Here is a 21,016-nt window from a genome sequence, read left to right as displayed (position 1 = left end):
TTTAACAGAGCCCCCTCGAGTGACGTCGCGGGCCGGTCTCCTGGACACGTGCCTCGGGCCAATGGCCGCAGCGCCGCGCGCCCACGTGACGCGCCGGCGGCCGCTCGGTGACAGGAGCCGCCCGCCGCCCCTCCCCCCGCCGCCGCCCCTCCCCCCCTTAAAGCGGCCGCGTCCTCGGGCTCCGCGTGCGGGCGCCGCGGCCCCCGTGAGCCCGCGACCGTGCTCCCTGCGCTCGCCCGCGCTTCCCCGGCCGTCTCCCGGCTCGCGGACCCCCGGCGCCCCCGCGGCGGCCCCGCCGGGTCATCCGGGTGTGCGTCCGTGGACACGCGCGGGAAGATTGCTATTTTTAACATTTCCATATTGTTTACCGTGGGGAAAAAATCCCACAATTCCTTGCACAAAAATGCATAAATAATATTAAATGAGCTGCCGACATACAAAGGGACTTTTGTAGTCTCCTTTCCTGCTGGCGGAGGGGGAACTGTCACTTACACTTGACTTTGGTAACCTGGCAGATTCCCGACTCACCCGCAGAGCTGGCGCGCAGGACCCGCCTCCCGTAGACACTCCCTGTAAGTGTGCATGTGCAGGTGCGTGTGCGTGAGCGTGAGCGGGGAGGCGCGTGCACACGGCGCGATTCCACCCGGGAACGCCGCTGCTCGTGCAGCCTGCGTGTGGACCCCGAGGAGCGCGGGAACAGGATCTGGGGCTCCGTGTGGGGAAGGAGCCGTAAAGGAGCGTGGCAGGTTAGCCCTGAATCTTCTGTTTTGGAAAGGAGAGGAGGGTTGACGATTCAGTCAAACCTTCAACGCCATCCAGAGAGAAGACCCCGGAGCAGCCGTGGCCCCGCGGGTTCTCAGACCACCCTCCCTCCCCCACATCTCTACCCCCACCGAGGGGCTGGCTACCAGGCCCTTCACCTCGTTTTCTTTGTCCTAAAATCCCTTAAACGAGTTCCTCCTCGGGAAAACGGGGGGGTGGACGGCTGAGGGCTCCAGTTCCCGTCTCCGCACTCCTCCCCCTTTTTTCTCTACGCCTTTCTAAATTTGCTCTCCAGTCCGGTCAGATGTCCACCTTGAACTTCTGTTTCCTCTTCTCCTCCCCCTCCTCTTTTAGGCTCCTTCCGGTTTGCTCTTCTCTCCTCCCCCAGCTGCAGATACCCCACGGAACATCCCTGTTCCCCTAAGCTTGGCTGTCCTTCAATGAAAATGCATTTTTATGGAAATTTGCAAACTTCAGGAAGCCTCGGAGAGGCCGGCTCCAAGGCTTTAGGAGCCTGACACAATAAAAGTACTCCCGGTGGAAGGAGGGATGGGGAGGAGGAGGGAGGAAGGAGCACTGGGGCTTTGAGGCCCACTGCAGAGCAGCTCCAGCCCTGGGGCTGCCAGTGGGGCACTGCCAGGCTGGGCAAGCGGCCCTCTCTGTGACACTGTGACAGTGGGGTGTCCGAGCCACCTTGAGTGTTGACGGCCTCACCCTAGCCTGACTGGGCTCTCTGCCCATCATACCCAGGTTCTGTGCTCTTTCCTATCCACTCTGTCCACTCCCTGCAAGCTCCAGAGTGCAGGCCTGTGGGGGAAAAGAAACAGCAGTTACAAGGGTTCTGTTCCCAGGCCAATTAACCCTCTGAGGGGGTACCTGGGTGGGGGACAGGAGAAGGTGATGGGCTGGGTCAGCTGGCCACTAAAGGTGGACTGCGTGTCTGTAGGCTCCAGAGGTAGATGGAAAGGTTCACTGATCCTCTGTGAGACTCAAACAGGGTAGAGAAGGCAATTCTCACCTGGGGTGACTCACATCTACTACCTCCCTCGCCCCCCCCCCTGTTTCCTCCTATTGGAGGGGTCCTTGCCAAGTTATCCAACTAGGTACATAACTGCCAGGGGCCCTCCCTAGGTCTCAAAAAAATCAAACCTCACAGTCTGCCTGCCCCTAGGAAAATGGGGCTGGTGAGGTTTGAGGGAATACCCTATCCACTTGTGTTGATGGTTTTCGGGGAAATTTTCCTGCAACTCTGAGAACCCTAATCATCACCATCCAGGGAATGTCCAATTACTTTGGGTCTTCAGAACTCGGAGGGAGCGGAGGGAAGGCCCAGGGCTGGTCTGCTTCCTGCAAAGCCATCCCAGGTTAATTTCTCCACCTGTCCCATGAAAAATCAATTAGGCCGTCTCCTGAGAAATATTTTCTAATTTCTGGGGGAAACTTTGCCTCTGATTGCCTTAGCATTAAGCGAGCCCACGGGCTGGACTTCCACTGTGTTCTTTCCTGCAACCCAGACCCATATTTATGGCTGCAACAGGAAGTCTGAAAAGCAGCCCGCTATCCCCAGGCAAACCTAGCCTGCTTGTGGGCAGCAACCTTTGGACACCAGGTCTCCAGGGTCAGGCTGGTCTGAGGAAGAAGGCTGGGAGAGGGGAGCCAGAGGTGCAGCAGCAGGAAGAGAGCAAAAAGGAAGGAATATGGTGAGAAATAATTAGAGTATCAGGCCCCCCAAAGCCAACACAAACATGACAATAATTCCCGAAAACAGCGCCCCTCGAGAGTGAGCACCATACAAAGGGCCAGGGGGGCAGGGAGCAGGGGAATCTGGGCCCAAGTTGCCCAAGTTGAGGGAATTCTAAATCTTACAACATGGGTGTCGCAACAAGCTGTCTCAGGAAGGTCCAGCTGGGCCTCCTGCAGAATCCGGTACACCAGCCCGGCTGCGCTTTTTGGGGGGCGGGGAGGAGGTGGTGGGGCATCTGCAAGTCCCTCTCGTGGAGCACGGGGATGCCTGCCCTGCAGCCGTTTTGCCCCGCGGGCCTGCACCCCCTACTGCCTGACCCTGCCGGCCACCGCTGCACTCTGGTCGGCTTCTCGGTGGGCGAACCGCTGGCCAGAGAGGCTCCGCTGGACATTTGTCTGTCCCTGGTGGAAAGTGAGGCGGAGGCCAGGAAGCTCGAATACTCCCACTCTCGCAGGTGCAGGGATGCGTCCTCAAACCACCCACTTTCAGAGAACTACCTCCGTACTTCCCGCGCTATCTGCACAAAGACGGGCCAGGGAAGAGCATCCAAAGGAAAGGGCTTCCAGACACGTCAATTTAGAATAGAGACACTAGTATCACAAATAAAAGCTGGCGCATGGTTTCGGATGGCAGCCCAGCCGATGGTAGGAGCGCTCCTGTGGAGGTTAGGTGCCTGGCTGCAGATGCAGCCTCCTTTTTCTCCCCCCTAAAAGAAGGCTGGGGGAGGGTGACTTTTCTGGCAGCTCTGTTGTCCTCTCACTTCCCACACTTGTCCAGGTGGGTGTGAGGACACTTGGGGAAAAAACAAAGGTGGTGAGAGGAGCCTTCGCTTGCAGGGGGTGGTGGAGATGCCCAACAATTCCAGACAGTGAGACTTTGACCCCAACAAAATCAGCCCAGAGGCCCCTGCATCCCCCTGGTGGAGAGCTGGCTCCTCACGGCCTGGCCCTGGGCCCCGAGCCGAGCTGAGGTGGGGAAGTTGGGCCGAGCAGAGAGAACCGAACCGTCCCCAGCCTGCCGGACCACCGGACAGCCGGACAGCTACCCTTGGTGCCATGGCCATTCCAGGCCTGCAGACAAAGGTCTAAGTGAAGGGGCCCCGGGAGCAGGGGTTGGGTTGGGTGGGGCAGCGGGCAAAGGGAGCTTGTTGGTGCTCACCTCCAAGGGAAATACTGGCCTATGGATCTAGCCGGCAAACTTGGGGCCCAGGGTTGTGGAGGCTGGGCCTGGGGTCAGGGGCCTCAGCTGGGTAACCCCAGGAGGGAAGGGGTTAAGCACAGCAGGGGCAAAGCCTGGGAGAGGTTGAAGCTGGTAGGGAGCAGAGGCACCCAGGCTCCTGGGTCCTGTGCTCCAGGCCTCACGCCTCTCCCTGTCCCAGGCCAACAAGAGTCATCCAGCTCCCCAGAGGCACTGCCAGGTGCCACGGAGAGCCTGGTGGGCAGGGGGTGGCCAGGGAGGCTGGGCTGAGGAGGGCTGCCTGGGCTCTGCTTGGAGAGCTGGAGAAGTGGCAGCTTGTGTTCAGCAAAAGCTCCCTGGGTGTCAGAGGGTACCAAGTGTGAGAGACACCCCCCACTGGAGAACACTGTCCTGTCCAGACCACAGGGAGAGGTCCTCATGTTGATGCTTAGCTCAAGAGCTAGCCTGGGAGAGCCGGGGAGATGGGTAGAGGATGGGCAGATCTCCAGAGCTAGAGACTACAGTGCACAAAGCGTCCCTAACCTCATTTCTCTTGAAAATAGAAGCTTCTAAAGGGGGATGTGTAGGCTGGCCGTGCTAGTGCTGCCGAGCTCACACCGAACTCCGAACTCCGAACACCGTCTTGGCCCATGCCTACCCTCCCTTGACTTTCCCATGGCCAGGTGACTCGTGGCTTAAGCGACCTGACTTGGGGATTCTTTGGGAATCACTTTGCACCCCGGAGGCCCCTTTCCTGCTATCTCAACCTGTTTCACTGCCATTCCTAATCCTAGTCAAATCTGGACCCCTCCGGAAGTGGGGCCCACTTGTACTCCAGAGCAACCACAGCTCTGGGGTCTGGCTTGGACGTTTTTTGTTTTTGTTTTTGTTTTTGTTTTTGTTTTTGTTTTTTTCCCAGAGCAGCCTGTGCAACGTCACGTTTGGGGGTCAGACAGACTGTTCCATGACCTAATGCCTCTACTGTAAAGAATGTGTCCCCTGAGAATCGCAGCCACCAGAAGAAAGTGACACATTCCAAGTAACCCAGAGGAAAATGGGTAACACTCGTTTGGCAAAGGAATTTGAAGAGCAGCACTCATGGTTGGAGCTGTCTCAGCACAACAAAACAAGAAGACATGTAAAAGAATAATAGTGGAGGAAACCAGCCACCCTCTCGTTCTGATTGCTTACAAACAGGGGAAGAACTTCAAATATCTACCCAGTGTCTTCCTTTGACCTTTGGAAGGAAAGCAAGAGCTTCGAAAGGAACTCCCACGACACCTGCTTCTCCTCATGGAGCACGAGGGTTTTCCCCATCTCTTTCCCTAAAAGCCACAGGTAATCACAGATAGGCTAGCATAGCATAAACTCACATATGCTGACTTTATGCTGTTTTTGGAAATATGGTTTGAGTAGCTAGGGATTTTCAGAGCTTTGCGCAAGTTTAGGCTTAACGTAGAGTGCCTGGATCCAGCCTGGTTAATCTACCTACAGCTAGAGAAACAAATGGGCTCAGGAATCTACGTTTGATGTCAGGGAGAACATGTCTACACCGTTGCTCTCAAATATACAGGGCTGAGGAGCACCTCACTGGGGAGGAGGAGGGTTATGTAGAGTTATGCACTTGTTCAGTTGAGGGAGGGAGGATTTTTTTTTTTAAACTGTTCAAGTTAGTTTTTTCCTCTTTATTAAATAGAACACTGTAGTTTGATATAAAAGGGTAAAAGTACCTTGTGATTTAAATTCATACATTCTCAGAGACTTCAACGACATTGGTCACCTCTTGAGCTTCAGTATCTAACTGGTGAACATTCTGAAACGTCTGGTCTAGGGAGGTTATGTCCCACTTTGGTAAATTCCTGTGCTGAGTGCAGCAGAGCCCTGGTGGGAAGAGGGGTGGCCCTTCACCAGCACAAAGGCTCCTGCCCCAGCTTGCTGACTGTGCAGGCTGGGCTAGGCACGGTGTCCCCTGCGCGGTGGGTGCCTGCTTTCAGTAACTGCTCGGGTTGAGCTGCCCTCCCCTAAGCTCCTCTGAAAGATAGATGGTCCTGCTAGGGCCGGGGGACACTCTCAGAACCTCCCTCCCCACTTGCTTCTGTCTGTTCCCTCACCCCAGTTCCTCTACTCCACTTAAGGGAGAATTCACAAAGCGAGGTTTGAAAGTGAGGGCACACGGCAGAAGTGCTCTTTCTCCTCCAAAACTCTTCCATCCCCTCGGTTCCTCTACAAAACAAAACAAAACAAAACAAAACAAAACAAAAACCAAAAAACAAACAACAAAAAAACAAAAACAAAAAACAAAGAAACCCAAAAAACAAAACAAACAAACAAAAAAACACAAAAAACTCCATTCCTCCACAGGCCTTTGTGTTGTGTTTTATGTTATGGAGTTTCAGGATTTTGTGTGTGTCTCATATCAGATAATCCCCTAAGACACAACAGCCTCTGTGATGCCAGCAAAGTCCAGAGAGGATGCCATTTGGAGAATTAGCACAGGCTGGGAGACAGAAACGGGATACGAGCGAGGATTTCCCACATATGCAGCTAATGCCCTTAAATTCCTTGGGATTTACACCTCCCCATCTACCAGGAACAGGAAATACGAGCTGCTCTAATTAACTGCCTACTTTTGGCTCTCGGTTGGCACTGCCAGGGCCGACCCGGGCGCACTGGGGCCTCTGGGGTACAGACGTGGGGGCCGCGCCTGGGGGTGAGTGGTCTGGGGCTGCGGGCCGGCCAGAAGGCTTGGTGCCACGGCGTGGCGGACACACTCGGAGGGCACAGCTCGGGCTCCGCAAACACGGCACACCTCAGGTGACAGCTTTTCTGTTACATTTGCAGATACAAGTCCAGCAACTCCTCGTGCAAAGCAGCCAGGAGCAGCTCAGCCCTGAAAAAAACCAGAATGTACAACCAAGGGGGGACCGGCCGGGCACCCCACCCGGGGGCAGGCTCCGCAGCCAGCGATCCGAATGGAGTTAGGATCCGGAAGATCCGCAAAGGCGAGCGTCCACCGGGGCTGGAGAGGCCGAGTGCGGGCGGGCAGCCTTTCTTCCCCGGGTCCCCGGGCGGGCGGAAACCTCCTTTCCACGGTGGCAACAACTCCTGGAAGACAGAAAATCGCGCGAGCAGGAGAGCGGCGGCGCCCGCCTGCGGCCCGGGCGCGCGGAGAGCTCCCTCTCCGGGAGCCCGGGCGCCTCGCGCTTGCAGGCTCCAGGGCGGGGTGGGGGCCCGCCGTCTCGGGGCCCAGGGCCAGGCCTGCTCCGCGAGCCAGAGAGGGAAGGGCCGCCCCGCAGCACCCCGGAAGGGCCTGGAGGCGTCTCGGGCCAGCGGCCAGCGCAGGCCTCCGCTCCCGGGGACAGCGGTCGCCGCGGCCGAGGCGGGGGTGGGGCGCCCCGCGCTGGAGCCTCCCGTCGTGCGCGGGCCCCGCGGAGCTGGCCGAGGGGCGGGAGCCGGCGGTGTGCGCGGGGGAGGCGGGGCGCGGGCCTTTGCTCGCTCGAGTGTGACCGGGGCTCTCCCTTCCAGGGGTGGCCGCCCCGGTCGGGGGCGCGGCTCCTCCACCTCTCTCGCTGCAGCGTAGGGTGGGGTGAGGGGTCCCTCGCCGGAGCTTCCAGCGCGGGACCCCCAGGAGGCCCCGGAGCAGGTTTCGTCCGGGGGTCCCCTTCCGCCTGCGCATCCGAGTACGCAGCGAAGCCCCGGGCAGGCGCGGTTTTAGGGGTGACTCCTTGTGACTGGCCAGGTGCCCCGCCACGCCCCGAGGGGGAGGGAGGGGGCGCTGTGGCTCCGGCGCGGCCGGGCCGCGGAGGCCGAGGGAGGTCTACACTCGCGCCCCCGCAGGCTCGGGGTAGGCCCTTGGCGACGCACCCCAGCAACGCTCTGCTTTTGGGAGAGGCGGGGACTGGCCCAGTGAGACTCTGGGCCCGACAGCGAGGGCCCTGGAGTCAGCGGCCAGATCCCTGGGGCGCACTTCTCAGCTTCGGGCTCTTCCTTCGAGGTGAAAGCCGGTCCCCTCACCTCCCGGGTTCGAGGCTGGCGGGGCCCCGGGCGCCCGCGGGGAGGCGAGGGCGCGGCGGGAGCAGGGGCGCGGGGCCCCAGGCTGGGCGCAGCGAGGGCGGCCCCGGGCGCGGATTTGTGAACGCGCCGCGAGCTCTCCGCAGCTCACAGATCAGAGGCCTGCGATCGCCCCACCGACGTGGTCCAATGAGCCGCTGCAATGAGCGCTTAGCGACAAAGCAGGCACGGCCCGGACTCGGCGGTTCCGCGCGGCGCGGGGCGGGGTCGGGGGAGCCAAGGCAGCGACTTCAAAGCCGCTCGCCCCGACTCCGCGAAGGGGTGGCGCTCGCAGGGGTGCGCGTCCTGGACTGCGTGTCCCCCCCGCCCCGCCTGCCCGCAGTGACCCCTCCGCGTACCCCGGGGACCCTGGGCGCGCTCACCCAACATTTACCCCGTTAGGTCGGCGGGCGAGTCTCCGTGGCCTGGCTCCTACCCCCCTCCCACCTGTAAATCAAAGTCTGTCCTTGCCTCCTTGGTGTTCCGGTAGTTGGGGTGGGGGTGCAGGCACCCACGTGTGCGCCCCATTGAGGAGCGAGGAGCGTGGCCTCTGGGCCCCGGGTGCCAGGCCCGGAGAGCGCCCCGTGGAGGGAGCCCCCCCATCCCGCTATGCTCCCCCTCTCCACCAAGTGGATCTGGCGGCATCTTAGGAGGCTGCAGTCCTGGCCCCGAAGCCGTCCCCCACCTACCTTTAAATGGGGGAGCAGTGGCAAAGTGGGAAGGGATGCAGGGTGAGGGGGGTGGGGTAGGGAAGGAGAGGTCAGAGGTTAGAAAGGATTACGGCTGGCTCAGTGACCCCTCTCATCCTCAGGGCCCAGGGAGGGAATCACTGAAGCAGAGGGTCCAGGCATCTATTTAAAAAATGAGTTTAGGGGCAGGGCGTTGGTCCAGCAAAGACAAGGGAAGTCTAAATGACTTAAGGATAGGAAATAGAAGAGACAGCAGGAATTGATAGAACCTAGTGGTACGTGGCTCAGGGGGACAGGGACCCAGGAGGACAGAAGGGCAGCAATTGTGTCTTTGTTTCAAAGTCAATAATTTTCATTTAAGGAATTTTGCATGTGAACCCTTCCACTGCAATCACCTTTGTTCCTCCAAAGTCAAAATCATAATCTTCAAACTAGCTCTCCTAAAAAGAACTTTGTTTCAGTCCACAATGGTCCAGCCAGTCCACAATTCTTTCTGTTGGCCTCCTTTGAGCTCCATCCAAACAGCCGCACCCACGTACTTCACAACTGCTCCACCTATAATCTTTGGGATTCAGTTTCTATACTCTAGGGCCCTAGAAGTCAAGTTGTCAGAAGTCCCTCCATTGCCACTTTGGCAGATAATCTAAAACCATGATTCCTTAATTGTTCCTAATATTGAAAAGCCTTTCGTTCCTTTCTGCCTACTCCATGAGCTTGGCAGAAAGCATCACAGGCATCGTGGTCACTGCAGTAAACTGGAAGTGTCACCTGTATCTGCATGTGGCCACATTAACAATTTCTGGGCACCATGACTGGCAGTGCCCATCGCCATCTACAGTCTCTGATGATTCTCTGCCCCTCAGTGACAGGGCACCTCCGGAGAGGCTCCTGCCCCGGGAAGAAACTGCATTTTCTCCTGTGCCCCTCAGATCCCATTCAACTGCCACCGCTCCTCCCTCTCACCTGCTGGGAAGCCCCTTGAGGCTTTCCCTTCCCCAGATTCCAGAGGATAAATCCCCCACTTCCCCCTCAGGATGACCTGCCCTCAGCCACAAGAGGGGCTCTGACATTTGGAGACTTCCCAAAGCTGTGGCAGCCAAGAGTAAAAAGAAAAGATGAGTCTGAAATGTCCTTCTCTATGGAAGGAAGCCTCCCCTGCTACCATGCTGGCTGCAATCCACCCACCCACCCACCCAACCAACCCAACCAACTAACACCACTTCCTAGCAGCTCTGAAGGGATGTACTTTAATCACCATCACTGTGCAGATGACAATCCAGATTTCTGTCCAGCTCTGAGCATGATACTCATGCACCTACTTGACTGCCTCCTGGCCGCCTCCACTGGGGGGGGAGGGGGTCTAATAGGCATTTCAAATGTATCAGTTCAAATGGATGGGTTGAGTCCTGCCTCCCCTGCTCCTTCTCATGTCCCCCCATTCACCCAGTTTCTCTGGCTAAGCCTCCAGGAGATGTGCTGGTTCCTCCATGTACCAGAGGCCATACCCTGACCTTGCTGCCTGCAGCTCCATCCCACCATTCCTCCTTCCTACCACTTCCTCTCCCTCTGCTGCCGTTTCTTATCCCACCTGGACAGCTGCACGATCCTCCTGACTGGCTTTCTACCCCTGCTGGTCCCTGCAGTCTGAATAAGCCCAAGTAAGTGCAAATCGGATGCTCTCATGTCCTTCGGCTACATGCTATACCAGTGGTTTCCAAGAATGCGGAGAATGAGACACAACTGTGTAAAGGTTCCTCAGGGCCCTGCGTGACTGCCTGAGCCCCCTCCCTCACCTGCAGTTAGGCTGCTGGCCTTCCTCTGCAAGCCTGGGCACCTACTAATTCTGCCACCCAAGCTACCCCCCAGGGGATACTGTCTCCTCTGGCTGGAACATCCCCGATCCCGCGATACAGACAGCCCAGAATGAGGCCATGTGTCTAAAACAGCGTTGGATCCAGTCGTGTGGTCTTCCTGGCACTTAGGGCTACATACGGGTTGGGCCGTTCTGGGACACACACTTCAGGCAGGTGGGGCCCTGTCTCCTGCAGCTTCAGCTCCTTCCAGCCAGAGGAGCTGGCATGCAGCAACACCCAGCCAGGGCTCTCGAGCTTTCATCTCAGAGCCCCTTTATAGTCTTAAAAATTACTGAGGGCCCCAAAGAGCTTTCTTTGTTTGGATCATACCCGCTGATATTTGTCCTACTAGAAATTGAAACAACTGTGTTTAACATATTTGTTGATTCACTGACAATGACAACAAAAACCCTCTTGATTTTACTTAAATAATATATTTCATCGAATATTTCCTGTGTATCCCCAAACAAAACAAAATTAGTCAGAAGGGTAGTGTTTTACATTTTTACACACTTTAATGTCTGACTAATAGAAGATAGCTGGGTTCCCATTTCTGCTGTGCAATCCATTACTTTGGTTCAAGTCTATGGAGAAAATTCAACCTTTCACAGGCAGGTGGTTGAAAGAGGGAAGAATGTTTTATTAGTGTGTTTGGGGTTTTTATTTTTGGTCAGATAATTGTGGACATCCTTCCTTAATACTACACCAAAATTCAATGAGTGGTAGTTTCTGACAGGTTAGTAACAGCATGGAATCTGAAACCACATCAATGAACATTTCATACTCCATGACGTCCAAATCTGTGGGACCATCTTGAATTTGAGAGGATCTTTTACCCATGAAAGATTTTGTGCCATCGTTCACTGGTCATTTGGAAAATACTCGTTCTCTGGGTTAGGCAGTTCTTCTGAATGTTGCCACTTTTTTTTTTTTTTTAAGATTTTGTTTATTTATTCATGAGAGACAGAGAGAGAGAGAGGCAGAGACACAGGCAGAGGGAGAAGCAGGCTCCCTGCAGGGAGCCTGATGTGGGACTAGATCCGGGGACTCCAGGATCACACCCTGGGCTGAAGGCAGGTGCCAAACGGGTGAGCCACCCTGGGATCCCGAATGTTGCCACTCTCCTCACACAATACCACAAAAATCCCACCCGTCATTTCACCACTGAGCTCATTGGAGACCTCTTTCTTTTTTTTTTTAATATATATTTTTTAAAATTTTTATTTATTTATGATAGTCACACACACAGAGAGAGAGAGAGAGAGAGAGAGAGAGAGAGAGAGAGGCAGAGGGAGAAGCAGGCTCCCTGCAGGGAGCCCGACATGGGATTTGATCCCAGGTATCCAGGATCGCGCCCTGGGCCAAAGGCAGGCGCCAAACCGCTGCGCCACCCAGGGATCCCCTCCCGACCGCTTTCTATAAGTCATGGGAAGTTGTCTGGCTTGTGGTATTGGATACAAGTTTTCCAAGATTTTGTCTTTCATTTGAAAACTCAAATCTTATTATTGGCAACCACTCCTGTTTTCCTGGACACGACAGTTTCAGTTCATTTATTTTTGAGAAAATATCTGTCAAATATCTAAGTCTGAATAACCACGGTCTGTCTGTCAGATGTTGTTTCATGTAAAATGGAGTTCCACGAAAAGTGGGTCGTGTGGCTCACAACTCAGTCAACAAGAGCTCGTCCTCTGGACAGCCACCGCACCGGTGAATGCCAGCCACCCCTGTTTTCACCCAGAATGGGAAAAAAGAGACGTACTCAAGAGCCTAGGTTTAATGAAACCACTTTTTACTCTTTCTTCAAGGACATCCTTCAGTAAAACTGGCTTTTTCTTTTTTCCTTTACAAAACTGAGAGCGCATGGCTGTGAAAGGCACCGTGCCCATGGGTGCAGCTGGGGCCATGGCCAGGGTCTGGAGAGGACCCATCTCCTCTTTGCTGGGTTGCTCGCATGTCTGTGCCCATGTCTGCAGGTGTCAAGGTAGATTGTGGCTCAGTATCAGTGTACAAACAGCCATATGTGGTCCTCCCAAAAGGGCTGGGGGTCCCCTGGGGATCTGCAGATCATATTTTGAGACTTGCTTTGCTATATGTGTATTTGAATGATGAATGAATTCCACTCCAGTCTCCTGAGGGGGATACTTAGAAGTCCATAGTCCCTGACCCAGAGCTTTGGGCATCAGATGTGTTTCAGATCAGAACTTACTTGATTTTGGGGACACCTGGGTGGCTCAGCGGTTGAGCGTCTGCCTTCGGCTCAGGTTGTGATCTTGGGGACCTGGGATCGAGTCACGCATCAGGTTCCCTGCAGGGATCCTGCTTCTCCCTCTGCCTGTGTCTCTGCCTCTCTCTGTGTCTCTCATGAGTAGATAAATAAAATCTTAAAAAAAAAAAAAAAGGAAAAAGAACTTATTTGGTTTTGGAAAGGTAGCACGGTTCATGTACTCTGCGTGGCCGTGGGTGCTGACAGCGCCCCATAAGGAAACGTGTTGCTACTTTTGTGGCAAGGGAAAGCCATGTTCTGTGGGATCCAATGAGAAGAAGCCTCACCTCCATTGAGATCAGGTTTTGCCACGGAATGAGGTTGGGAAGTGACTTGCAGGTTTGCAAGTGTTTGGATACACCTTGAGACATCTCCCTCGATGTCTACGCCATGAGGGTGCAGCTGGGGAGGGAAGGTTGGCCACTGGCTGGCTTGAGGCCCACTGTGGTTGCAGGGGTGGAAACAGAAGGTGCGCCCATGCCCAGGGCCCGCCGTGCTGGGGCTGCCTGCACCCCAGCCCCCCACTGCTGCCCAGCGGCCCTCCCGACGCCCAGCTAGGGGCCTGGTGGAACCCTGGCAGCAAGGTCAGCTTGGGAGGCATTAAGGGCCCTGACCCCATCTCCTCTGAGCATGTCCTCTGCACCCAGAGCCATAGCCGCTCAGGTTTGCTGGATTGCTGGGCTCCCCGACTTTTCCCTTTCTGTGTGACTTGTGAGAACCCAAGGTTCACCAGGGCTCTGCTGTACCAAAAGTGGTAAAATATAACACTGAAAAGGAAGTTTTTGCATTTGGCAAATTTGAGTTCTGGGCGGCTAATATTGCTCAGAAAATGGCTGTTCTTTTCAAATCCTTAAGGAGTATCCATGCTCTCTAACAGCGCTCTGAGAGAAAACGTTGCACAGTGAATCGCCCGTCTGACCTGAACTTTGACTTCATGTGCTATTAAAATGAGGCTCACTTTTTTTATTGTGGAAAAAATAACAAGACTTACAATCTTGACCTTTTTAAAAGGACGTTGAGGAACCAGGCACATTCAAACCGTGTGCAGCCCTCAGCGCCATCATCCCCAGGACCTTTGCATCTCCTCACACTGGAGCCTCATCCCCATGAAACCCCAGCCCCATGACCCAGCCCCAGTGCTCCCATCTGCTCTGTGTCTGTGGGTCTGACAGTTGTGGGCGCCCATGTGGGTGGGGTCCTACAGCGTTTCCACACGGCAGCTGGCTTATTCCACTGTGCGCCACGTCCTCCAGGTTCACCCGAGCTGTATCTTACAGCAGGACTGCCTTCGTTTCCAAGGTTGTGTGATATCCTACAACGTGACTACACCACGTTTTGCGTCTCTACTCATCCACCAATGGGCACTCAACTTGTCTCCCCCTCCCGGCTCTGTCAGTGATGCTGCGTGGACACAGGTGGGCACCTACCTCCTCCAGACCTTGCCTTCCATTCTCTTGGGTGTGCCCCTAGCAGTAGGGTCACTGGGTCAGGGGGTGCTCTACTTTGAAGTTTTGGGAGGAATTGTCACACTGTTCTCCATGGCAGCTGTCACACCAGCCCTGCACAGGTTCCATTCCTCCTTATCCATGCCAATGCTTGTGATCTCCTGGTGTGAGGGAGAGCTGTGGTCCCAGCCTCAGGTATCCTCTAGGGTAGCCCCAGAGGAGCCGGGTGGCAGCAGGTAGTGTGTCCATCCTCCGTCCACCTCCCTTTGTTGGTGGAAGAGTGTGAAAGGATAGGGTGGGGACATCCCATTTGGGTCTGGAAGTATCGTCCTTGGTGGTGGCAGTGGCTGGGACTCAGAGCAGGCATAAGAAGCAGTTAGAGGAGCTGAGCACATGGCAGGAAGGAATGTGACCAGAGGAGGGGTGACCCCAGTTGAGGCGAATTGGGGATGCAGGGGCACAGGAGGCAGGGGAAGGGTTTGGGGGAGGGCTGGGGGGTGAGCTGGGGGCAGCCTGGGGGTCAATCCCTGTCCTCACCTTCTCCCTGAGTCTCCTGGCCCTGTGTCCCAGCCCACTGGGGCCTCTTACCCCTCACCTGCACCCCTTTTCCTGCTTTCCTCCATCCCTGGCTCATGCTCATGTCCACTCACCTTCCTGGAGCCTCTGGAGAGAGGGCATAGGGCACATGAGGCAGAGTCCCCAAAGACAGGGAACACGATGTCTTGTCCCTGGCACATAGCAATAATGACAGGTCACATCTGTTGAATGGTTGCTGTGTCCAGGGCATTGTTCTAGAAACTTCACGCAGAACGATCCATCCAAATGCACAACAGCCCCATGGGCTCTTGTGCCAGCCAGGGCTCTCCAGTGGATCCAAGGAGTTTGGCTTTATAGAATTGGCTCTGGAGACTGTAGGGTGGCAAATCTAAAACCCTTCTGGCAGGCTAGCCAGTGGAAGCTCAGGCAGGAGCTAATGCTGGTCTTGAGGCAGGATTCCTTTTATAGAAACTTCCATTTTTGATCCCAAGGCCTTCAGTTGATTGAATGAGGCCCGCGTAATTGTGGAGGGGTATCCTCTTTACTTAAAGCCGACCTGTTATAGACAGTAATCACCTCTACAAGATACCTCCAGAGTGGCCCCTCGATCAGCATTTCCAGATGGGGTACTGGAACCTCATCAAGTGATCCAGAACCCCAATCATTTAGGCTCAATGTGTGATTGGATCTAGAGGAAGGTAATTGAAGTGCAGGTGCCTGGGCCCTGCCCCAGATCTGCTGAGCCCAACATTCCAGGCAAGAGACCTGGAAACCCTCATTTCAGCCAAATCCCCAACAACGGGAGCTCCCCAGGGTCTGAAGCCTCCAAGAGCAGAGTCAAGGCTCTGGGACATTTCCTCTGTCAAATGCACCTGCTGTCATCAATCACAGACACTTCTCAAGTGGTGACGCTGGGGCTACTTAGGGTGTGGGCCCTTGGTCAGGAAGACAATAAACACCAGGCATTGCTGCACTGTCATCCTCCAGGGGTGGCGGGGAACCCTAAGGTCCTTGTGAGATTAGGAAAGCTTGACCCCTGGTCTTTACATGGAAGCAGGACGTGACCAGGCAGCAGGTGTTTGTCACTGCCGCTACCCGGCAAGCTGCGACAGGTGATCAGGAGCTGAGGCTTGTTCTTGCAGGGCCCTTGTCACAAGTGCACATATCCTGGTTGGAGACTGGGTTTGCCTGCCCGGGAACGGTGTCCTAGGGGGATTGCACACTCCTTTCCCTGTCCGGGGGGTCGGGGGAGGAGGCGGTGCAGGGCTGGTAAGGCAGGTGCAGGGCTGGTAAGGCAGTCTTGCCCTCTTGAAAGCCAGCCAAGTTCTCAGAGACAGATGAGGCAGGGTGAGAGGTCAGGTTGGAGCCGGCTGGCTGATGGACCATTCCATTTGGAATTACTCACTGGCAGGTGTATGCGTTTCCTCTTGCCGCTGTAACAAACTGATGTTTAAAAAATAAAATGACTGTGAGCCCTGGGCTTCAGACAACACAGGTTTATTATCCTACAGTTCTGAACATCAGAACCAACGTGGGTCTCACTGGGTTAAAATTGGGGTATCGGCCAGGCTGATCCCGTCGGAGGCTTCAGGGGATAGTCTGTGTCCTGGACTCTTCAGGCTTCCAGCTGCACCTGCACCCTTGGCTCGGGCCCCCCTCCGTGCTAGGGCCAGTGCTTTATCTGACAGCTCCTTCTTCCCGCTTTGACCTCTCGCTTCCCTCTTGTGAAGACCCTTGTGAGGACACTGGACCCGCCCACAGAATCCAGGATGATCTCTCCATGTCAAGGCTGGCGTCACATCTGCTGGGTCCCTTTTGCCGTGTAAGCTCAGCTGGGCAGCTACAACAGGACACCACACACGGGGCAGCGGAAATGACACGGGCAGGCCTCACCCCACCAGAGGCTGGAAGTGCAAGGCGAAGGCACCAGCAGATTTGGTGTCTGGTGGGGACCTACATCCTGGCTGAGAGAAGGCAGCTTCTCTCTGCATCCTCACGTGGCCGGAATGGAGAAGGAGCTCTGTGGCATCTCTCTTCTAAGGGCCCCGAGCCCATCCTGGGGAACCCCCATGAGCTTGTCACCCTACAAAGGCCCCACCTTTGGGACACCATCATACCAACATGCGGGGGGTTCAAACATTCATGCTATACCAGTAACTCATGTCCAGGCTCTGGGCACTGGAACGTGGACATCACTGGGGGGGGCCGTTGGTCTAACACAGCAGGTCTGCGGCCAGACCGCCACACGGTCCATGGCAACAAAGACAAGTTTGTACTGAGAGCCCATCTCTGGACAGAAGGCTGGATTCGCCCCAGATTGGTGTTTCTCACATTGCAGGGATCATCCTGCAGGATCTTGGCCCAGCGACATCTCCTAAGCCGGAAGCTCCACCTCGAGTCTAGGGTGTGACTTGGAAACCTGTGTTTTTAACAAGCCCCTTGGGTCACTTTCACACATGCTAAGATTTGATCATCTCTCTTCTAGACAAAATGGGTCTTTGGTGACTAACAAACTAGAGGGGTATGGGGAGGGTCTCGGCTTTGCCAGTTCCTAGTTTGTTAGTCAACGAGGTGGAGCTTCTGACATGGAAGGGTCATCCTGTGTGGCATGCTGCTCCAACACCTGGCAAGGGCTTCATGAAAGAGTGCCCCGGCCCCCTGGCCGCCCCCTATAATTTTGGCCAGCCCCAGGGCAGACACAACACCCCCCTTGCCTACCTGAAGGGATTCGGGAAACAGACACTGGCTATGATTTGTATTCAGAACCCCCTCAAGACTGGGATTTGGAGTTAAAAACCTACTCATTTTTTTCCAGCTGCACTTACAGATATTAAATGTTCTGCACACCAGCCCTTCAAATTTGCCTCCTCGGGGACGGAGGTGCAGCGAACAGGGCACTGGGCTGGGGACGGAAGAGAATTCTAGCTCCAACCATCATTAAGTAGCTGAGCCCCTCTGGGCGAATCCCCATACCTCTGTGGACTTCTGAGATGAAGGTTTGGGAAGAGCCCCTCTGACACTGTGATTCCACCTGGGATGGCTTCCTTCCACAGGTGGCCAGGCAAGGGGATATTTTCCAGGCTAATTGAGCATTGCCCCCAATTCCACCCTATTCAAAAGAGAAAAAAAAAAGCCTCTTGATTATTCACGTATGAGAACATGGCTTTAAATAGCACCTCAATCTGCTTCCTCACCCACCGAGCCGGGGTCTCTGTGGAGAAGCAGTTGCCCACGGGAACCTTCTCTCGTCTACATCCGAGAACAGTCTGGCAGGTGGGAGCCGCGTCCCCCACCAGGGAGGGGACCTGCTTTCATCCCATTTCCATGTGCTGGTGATTCTCATGCTATGACAATTAAAAAGATGGAGAAACCATTTGCATTTTTCCTGGGTGTTAATGACCTTCCAAACCAATGTTCAATTGTCTGGTTTAAAACAGTGCAGCGCACATTGCATGAATAATTCAACTGACACTCAGTTCTCCCACGCACAGGGTAAAAACCTCATTTGTGACCTAGTTCCTAAAGTTGAATCCATTCGCGTAATCTCTGCATACACTTGGTTTCCGTTTCTCGAGGTATGTGTTATTTCACTGAGAGATATCACATCCTAAGTAAACTTACTGCCAAGGTTTGGGGACTTAAATTGATGAAACAGAGACCTAATTTATTTTACATCACCTGGAGCCTTAAATTTAATTAATTTTCCGTCTTGGGCACAGACGCACCTACTGGCTCCCTGTGATCTGGCTCAAGTAGGCGTGTAAACACACAGACAAAAGGAGGCCCAGAGAGACCTGGGCCTTCGGGATGACCTCGGGGGAGTGGAGGGTATTGGGGGCCAAGGGCTGTGGACCCTGGGCTGCGGGGTGTCAGAGCTGAGAGAGGATGCTGCAGGCTGGCAGTGCTGTGCAGGATGGGCAGTGGCTCCTGTCAGGGGCTGAGCTTCTTCCCAGGAGCCTCCAGTCTGTACACGGAAGCTAATCCTCACCGAGCACAGGGCTGGGATGCTTCCATTCCATCACACCGGGCCCTTCTGCTACCCAGTCACAGAAATGAAGGCCCCACCCTGAAGGTATTGGAGCTGAATTTCCCGGCTGAGTGTTGGGTGTCCTTATGGTAAAGTGGCGCAGGGTGTTCTTCGTCAGCTTACTGTCTGATGGCTGCATTTTGAGAACCACAATCTTGGAGATTTGCAACAATGGAAATGTTCTGGATGCCAGAGTATGGAAGCAAGATGTCTGCAGGAATGTTTTGGATGCTAGGGTCTGGAAGTAAGATGCCAGGGATCTGGAAGCAAGGTGCTGGCAGGAATATTCTGGATGCCAGAGGTCTGGAAGCAAGGTGTCTGCAGGAATATTCTGGATACTGGGGTCTGGAAGCAAGATGCCAGGGGTCTGGAAGCAAGGCATCTGCAGGAATGGTCTTGCCCCCCTCTTGCAGCTTCTGGAGGGTGCAGAGGGTCCTTGGCACTCCAGGGCTGCCAGCTGCGTCCTGCCTCTGCCTCTGTTGCCAGCACAGCAACGTGTCTTTTGGAGGATACAGTTCCTCCGGGAACAGCCCTGGGAGCAGCAGAGATACTCATCCACTTAGTCCTTGTAAGGGATGTAGGAGCTTAGAGACGTTTGCTGCACAGGAACTGCTTAGTTGGGTCCTGCAATTATTAGTACCAGGTCTCCGGAGCTGAGAGACCCTGTGGTATGGAGTGCTCCCAGGTGTCCTCACCAGTCCCCTGGGCTTTGGGGGCATATTTGATAAATGTCCAACCCAGCATTGGGATTGCTGGAGAGGGAGGGGCTATTTTCAGCAAAGATTTATCTTCTTTTTTATTCTTATTTATTTATTCATGAGAGAGAGAGAGAGAGATGCAGAGACACGGGCAGAGGGAGAAGGAGGCTCCCTGCGAGGAGCCCAATGTGGGACTCCATCCCAGGACCCCAGGATCATGCCGTGAGTCATGACACTCAAAGGCAGACACTCAAAGGCAGACACTCAACCACTGAGCCACCCAGGTGTCCCAAGATTCATCATCTTAAGAAAACTTGGTGTATGAATTTGTTCACCCCTGTCTCAAAATCATAGCTAATACTGAACAGGAGCTAGCGTGCCCAGACCTGCTGTCCCTTGGTTGTGCCATGTCATCTCTCAGAAGGACCTGATCTCTCTAACCACCTCCTCCCCCACAAAGAGCACGATGCCTTACATGATCCATAATGGCATTTCTAGTCTTCGGACAGTTTGATCAGGTGGGAGTGCTTTTGCCAGCAGGTAATGGGAATCCTAACTCACAATGGCTGAAACCGACCCTTTGTCCCCCACCCATGAAGACGTGGCATAGCTTTGGCAGCCCGACCATGTCCAGGCCACATCCTGTGGTTCCCTTGGCCTATCATCTTCCCTCTGTGACCTCAAGTTGTTGTAGGATCTGAGGTTGAAGCAAAGGAAGGAGGGGACTTCACTGGTGCATTGCCTGGCATGTCCCTCCCCTTTCCACAGAAAATCCATAGCTCTCCTGGAACGCCTGGGGGTTTCCACTGTCTCATCAGCCACACCATGTCACATGGGCACCCTTAGCTGCAAGGGAAGCTGGGAAAGTGAAACATTTTGGTTTTCTAGGCTTTATAATAAAAGCAAGCAAAGGAGGAAGGGGTTGGGTCATCTAACCTCTAATGTCTGCCACAAATGACACCCTGACATTCTATTAACGATTTCTAAATTGAACTTTACAATGAAATGCGGAACACCCCCACCATTGGGATTCTACCATTGATGTCTTACTGAACGTGCTTAGTCATGTCTGTCCTCCTCCAAGTAGGCCTTGTAGGGAAATATCTAGCTAATTCAGAATTAACTCTTCCATCAGCGATTTCTCCAACTACCCTACCTGCTCTGGAGGCCGGGGAGTCCTCGGGATGACAGGTATGGGTCCATGTGTTAGCCTCCTGGGGTGCTGTGACAAAGCACCACAACAGAAATGGGTTTCACCACCTGGAGGCCCCAGAACCAAAGGGCTGGTTTCCTCTGGGCCCCTGTTGGAGAATCTGGTCCAGGCCTCATTTCCAGCTTCTGGAGATTGCCAGCGATGCTTGCCGATCCTGGGCTTGGCCGCATCCCTCTGGTGGGTGTCTCCATTGAGAATATTCAGGAGGAGGAGGGCCCCTCACTGTACCCCCAGGAACTTCTCATCAGCTGCTCACCTCAGGCAGACCATGGGAAGCCAGGGGTCAGCTCAGGCTGGGATGCTGGCCATCCCTCCACCTTGGCTGCCCTATTGCCGTGTTGGACATGAATGTCCACAGGCCTCCTGGAGCCTGAAAGCTTCCACCCAACACCAGATGCACCTGGGCCAGGTTCTTGGGCTTCTCCACACCTATCTTCCTGTTTCTACAGGTGCCTACCTGCACACTTCCTGGGCCCGGAGAGGCCAGGTTCCCATGACCTCAGAAGGGACTTCTCATTGGATCTCCCCAGACACAGTAAGGCGCCTATTTTATTTTATT

This window comes from Vulpes vulpes, chromosome 7 (genome assembly GCF_048418805.1).
Source record: "Vulpes vulpes isolate BD-2025 chromosome 7, VulVul3, whole genome shotgun sequence".
NCBI classification, from domain to species: Eukaryota; Metazoa; Chordata; class Mammalia; order Carnivora; family Canidae; genus Vulpes; species Vulpes vulpes.
This window is presented reverse-complemented; position numbering follows the sequence as displayed.